This window comes from Chionomys nivalis, chromosome 1, assembly GCF_950005125.1.
Source record: "Chionomys nivalis chromosome 1, mChiNiv1.1, whole genome shotgun sequence".
In the NCBI taxonomy this organism is placed as follows: domain Eukaryota; kingdom Metazoa; phylum Chordata; class Mammalia; order Rodentia; family Cricetidae; genus Chionomys; species Chionomys nivalis.
Window position 1 is genome coordinate 194,142,905 of NC_080086.1, and position 6,000 is coordinate 194,148,904.

At 44.2% G+C, this 6,000-nt stretch overlaps 1 protein-coding gene across 1 annotated transcript in view; it reads left to right on the forward strand.

The window, feature by feature from the left end:
* Asns (asparagine synthetase (glutamine-hydrolyzing)) overlaps positions 1 to 5,772 on the forward strand; it is a 28,121-nt gene extending 22,349 nt beyond the window's left edge. Inside the window, exon 13 of the mRNA XM_057782080.1 lies at positions 5,207 to 5,772. The gene's annotated coding sequence lies outside the window, so the exon portion shown is untranslated. The remainder of the gene's footprint in view (positions 1 to 5,206) is intronic.
* Positions 5,773 to 6,000: the final 228 nt, after the last annotated feature.

The window sequence follows — 6,000 nt, forward strand, 5'->3', positions numbered from 1 at the left end:
ACCAAATAGTTCTTTCCTATGTATAACCTACACTCGCCTTCAAGAGTGACATGCTGCGGATTCTACTCTGTTAGGGCTTGAAACCCAGATTTCGGGGTTTCTGGGTGTCAGGCTGAGAGGGAGGTGAACAGATAACTTCTTCAACTTTCTGCTTTATACTAAAGAAACATTAGAGCAATTGCAGCAGCAACAACAGAACATATACCACAATGTTGTGGGATATTTGCGCACTGTGTAACATTATATTGCTGTGACTGGTTTAATAAAGAGCTGAACGCCAATAGATAGGCAGGAGGTGTAGGTAGGACTTTTGGTCAGGGAGAGGAAATAAGAGCTAATCGATATGCCGTGGAGATGTGGAACAAGTCAGGCACGCAAAACGGGAAAGAGGTAAAAGGTGCGTGGTAGAACATAGATTAATATACGGGCTAGTTTAAGTTTTAAGAGCTACTGAGCTAAGGCCGAGCTATGAAAGCATCCGTGTCATTATTTGTGAGCTGGCTCTAAGGAAAGTCCAATTACACCACAGTGAGCAACCAGGAAGCATGCTGAACTCTACAGCAACATTGTGCCCTCCCTGCTGCTCTGCTGCCGGAAGAACTTTGCCTCTACCCTGGAGTGCCTCCAGTAGCCGCCAGCAGCCGGAAGAACCCCATCTCTAGCCGAGAGTGCCTCTAATAGTGGCCAGCAGCCAAGGCGTGCTGGTAGAAGGCAGAGGAAGCTGGGACAGCACCTGTGCATGGCTGAGAAACGGGGCTTGACCGTGTCTAACAGAAAAGCCTGCTGGGCTCGCGTGATACAATTTTGGTTCCCTAGATGAGACTTAGCAGCTATAGATCCTCCTGTGTGCCAAGGACTGTCCCGGAAGCTACAGACTGATCATCAATGCAGTCCTGTGCCATGTTCTATTGAGCTTACCGACGACTTATGGATAAGGAAAGTGATGTACAGTAGCAATTGTGCTACACAGCAGTGTCACGTGACTGATAGTAAATGAGGGCCATGGTGGGCTGCAGTGTCACGTGTATGATGGTAAATGAGGGCCATGGTGGGCTGCAGTGTCACGTGGCTGATGGTAAATGAGGGCCACGGTAGGCTGCAGTGTCACGTGGCTAATGGCAAATGAGGGCCACGGTAGGCTGCAGTGTCACATGGCTGATGGTAAGTGAGGGCCACGGTAGGCTGCAGTGTCACGTGGCTGATGGTAAATGTTGGACTGCGGGTTCCAGGAGTTTGGAAACTTTCTGTTCTGTGTGACATGGCGAAGGATTAGAAATATAAACATAGAAAAATACTATTCCAGTTGATATTGTAACGGGAGTGTATATTTTATTTTGTGAATAGTAAATTATTTAGCAAGTCAACTGATTTAAACTTATGGTTATTCTAGTTTTCTAGTGGATAATGCACACGTACATTTGTAATTTAAATATTGTATGAGATAGGTACTCTAAATTCTGGCTTGATTTCAAGCCGTTCCTAGCTGGCAAAAGCACTAGGGAATTTGAAATAATTCAAACAAAAGCTTTGGGAAGAAAAGCCATATCTACATACTGTTGGAATTTTTAAAAAGCAATAAAAAAAGCTTTTGATTTCTGAGGACGAATGGTATAATACCCAGAGCCACAAGGTGGCAGCTCTGGTGTATCTCTCTTCAGGCAAATGTTTGGAATTTCGCAAAGGCACTGGCAGAACCAGCATAAGGAAACTTATATGTTGCCTTGAAGAGACAGGACGTTCATTTCATAAATGACAACACAGAAGTTCCTGGTGTGCTGTAAGCAGTTATGGAGCCAAAAGCACGTGACTGTTTGCTGTACAGTGTTGACCGCCTTGACAGGTTACTCTGTCTAGGGTCTGTAACCCGCCTGGCTGGTCAGTTATTCCAGGGTCACGGAGAGGTACCACCTGAAAGACATGGGCTGATGAGAGGAAGGAGGCTAAGCATATTTGTCGAAGCCTCTGTTTATTAGAGTCATGGTTACAGCTTATATAGCCCCTGGATGAGGAACTTGGGGGGCTGGGGCACGGGATCTTGCCACGTGGTCCACGCCCGTCACGTAGGCCAAGAGGTTACGATTGGTCAGGTCACGATTCCTTGGTCAGGAAGTCACAAGTTGACCCACCTAGTTCTCTAGATAGTTTGAAATGTGAGGCGGGTTCCTTTAACAGATAGCTCTCTATTAACAGTTAATTTGGGTGTGGGATAGGCTTTGTCAATAAAACTATTCTCAATACAATTGAGAAGTAGAGCTCTCTACAAAACTCACGGCGGTGCTTCCTGTAAATTTTGGGGGTACATGGCTCCTGACAGTACAGCTTATGTATTCATTTCTTATGATCTCTCTTTATCTGCCATCCTTAACACAACTTGTACAAAGAGAGTCCATGTAAAAATAGAGTCCCTTGCAGTGTGTGTGTGGGGGGGAACTAAGCACTTTGGTATGGCCACTGTCTATTAAATAACTACCCCGCTCATGTTCATGAAAGCCACACTGGCTAAGTGCATCTGTATGACCACCAGTGCATGTGTGTGCATACTCACACACACGCACATGAAAGAAAACTTACAAAGAAGACAAAGATGTTTGGTGTGTGTTGGAGGCAGATAGAGCAAAGGATGTGGACAACCCACACTGCCTTTTATTTGATTTGCTTTTGCTTTTGGAGACAGTCTTGCTGTGTAACATGTTGGTCTTAAAGTGTTATCCTCCTGCCTCAGCCTCCTGAGTGTGTGTCAACATTTCTAGCCTTATTTGCCTCTGAAATGAAGTAAAAGACCTACACGATGCCATTTCCAGAATCTCACACTCTTATCCTCAGCTCTTCTCAGTTTATGCAAACACAGCTAAAAAACAAACCCAGCATCACGCCCTTTGCACACAGTGCAGCTAACACGTACTGCATGTCTAATGTTGGTTAAAGATATTGGTCTGTGCAACATCCTGAGATAAAGGGGAAGAAATAGCTGAAACTCAGAAACAGAAGATGGTTCCTGTAACCAATGGAATCTTCTGCCTGATATAATGGACACCACAGAAACTTCCTATATTACCGGGCAATTTTCTGACGTGGTTAGACGGCCCATAGAAACTTGATGAGCCCTCAATCAAGATGACCATTCTCCTCTGAAAAGAAAGAGAGAAAAGGAAGGAAGGGAGAGTGAGGGAGGAGGGGGGTAGAGAGAGAAGGGAAGGAAGGAAGAGGAAGAAAGAAAGAAAGAAAGAAAGAAAGAAAGAAAGAAGAAAGAAAAAGAAAGAAAAGAAAAGAAAAGAAAGAACCATTAACATTAACCTTGTATTTATGGGTTTGAGCGCATGAGCTACAGCTTTAATGGAGGTGTAGATGTTGAAGTGTAAGTGCAGAGTTTGGAAGAACCCTGAGGACACAGACATGCTGGTCTGTGTCAGGAGTGAGAAGAACACAGCTGAAAAGAACCGCTAGTGAATAAAGGGCAGGGTAGGCAGAGCATCCGTTGACCAAATCAAACAAGCTCACAACCTCTGATGAGACAGGCTGAATGCAACTTTAGCTTGATTCTATGGCATTATCATTTGATCCATCACATTATGTTGTAGTTAGCACTCAGATTATCAAGACTGTGGCTCTCTAACCCTAGCAGAGTAAGACCATATTCAACTGAATCTTTCACCAACTCTTGGGTTGAAAATTTTCTGTCATTCTTAATATGTGAATTGAGTATGTCTATGTGCATCTGTAGTTAGACAATTTTCTTGGTTATAGATTCAAAGTCCCAACCTCAGGAAATAACGTGTAAACACCTTTGTCACAGCATCTTGTGATGTGACATGCTACAGACTCAGGCAGTGTTTCAGAGCATTGTTCTCAGTCAGCATGAGAGAGTACTGTGCTATGCCCTGTGCTCCTTCCCAATTTTGTGCTTAACCTAGATTTAGTGGTATGAGAAAATGAATAACTCAGAGAGAGATTAAGGAAACAAGCCAACAAGGAAACCAAGAGTCCCATATGTAAAAGCAAAGGGCCTTTATTTTAATCAACTTTGCAAATTCAGTACCACGTATTGGAATAACCAGAGAGCTCTGAGGTCAATTAGAATAGGGTTTTATAGTAGTAAAGGTGGGGGTGAGGGGTTTCAGAGGTTTTAAGACCCCTGATTGGCTGACATTTGTCTAGGGTGTCCTGGTGAATGCATTGGCAGGTGATCCTATCTTCAGCACTTGGAACGTCAGGCATTTCCTTTGAATGGTCTGCTCTTGGGTGGGGTCAGGTAATCTCAGCTTGTGGTTCCTCCTGCAGCCAGGCATTGTCTCAAGGTAAATTATTGAGACTCCGGCCTCCATTCAAATTCATTGATGGCCAGAGTCCCAGGAGATAATGGTTGGATGTAAAGAACTTCCTTTGGGTGACCTGCCCAGACTTGGCTTATTATGGCTGGCCCCCACAAAGTGAGGTGGGGAATCATGAATTTTGTACTGGGCAACAAGACTTCTGATGGCAGTGAGGGATTTGTGAGGCATGTCATCTGTCAGTGTCACAATGTCACCATCATCTGGCCAGAAATTACATGCTCAGTTGCTGGGAGGGACCAGGCTGCAGCCAATGATGAAGGGCACTCAGCCTGTCCTCGGATCCAGTTCTTCCAGGTACCTGTCATGTATTGCAAGAGAATCCAGAAACACGGATTTCTGTGAAAGTTTTGTTTTAATTCTTAAGTATTGATTAAAATGTTAAAGGACTCAAGCCAAACAAATTGTCCTGTGTGTTGACAATAATATTAGTGTCTGACCCTGAGGCCTGTTAACTAAAGCAAAGCCTTCTGGGAATTCCTGACGGGGAGTTCCTGCTCCTTAGGGAACTGCTGGAGAAGGGTATAGCCGTGTGTGATGTTGGCCGTGTTCACTCTTGGGGCACCTGCACTACTATGAATCTGATGTGCTAATCTAGGAAAAGCACAGAGTGGACAGAGCATCAACAACATCCCCGCACTTTCAACATTAATATCTACAAATATATAATGACCTTGATATAAATAATAACGCGAGAACCAGGTTTTCTCCAGCTCTCTAATACACATAATCTTGTAGTGTTTGTGTGTTTCTGCTTTCACACTGGTGTGATCTTCACTACCTAAAGTGTTTCTTCGTTGTCCTAGATGTTCTGATTGCGCTCTGAGCCATCCTTGACACGGCAATAATGCATTCATTCGTTTCCTTTTATATTTCAGATTCCCTTGGCCTCACTGTGACAGTCTGACAGTATCTCATGATATGGCAAAAGAAGAAACTTCAAGAAAGTCAGTGAACTGGCCTACTTGGACTTTGTTTACCATTCCAGAATCTAACCCTAGTCTTTCAAAATTTGGGATGGGATGCTTCCTTGCTACCGTGTTCATAATCTTAGTATATGCCCACTGTCACCATTCTATAGCAATGTTGAAGAATTAGTTCACTATGCGTGTGATTGAGTCAGGTGTCTCAGGGCAGGAGAAGCCATTCCAAGCTTCCTGGGATGGGTTGGCTGCAGGTCTTATTGGTTTACTGACTGTTGGGGGCATTGAAGGAACAATGAAGCTCAGGATATCCAGGGGCAGGAAGCCAACCCAAACACCTCCGCCTGAAGCAGCGGAGAAGGTGACTCTTCAGAGAAAAAAATCTCTAGAGGCTACAGCTTCTTTCTCCTGCCCTGTGTGCATTGTGATGTCTCCTATGGGCAGCTCCACACTCTAGGAAGGGGATCATGAATAGAGCACCTACAGGAGATGGTGGTTTTGCCCCATTATAATAATTGGACAGAGTTATAATGATGATATGTCAAAAGACAAAACTTCAAAAAAGTCAGTGAGCTGACCTAACTGGATTTTATTTACCATTCCAGAATCGCGTTTTTTTTTTTTTTTTTTGATTTTTGAGACAGGGTTTCTCCGTAGCTTTTTGGTTCCTGTCCTGGAACTAGCTCTTGTAGAGCAAGCTGGCCTCAAACTCCCAGAGATCCGCCTGCCTCTGCCTCCCGAGTGCTGGG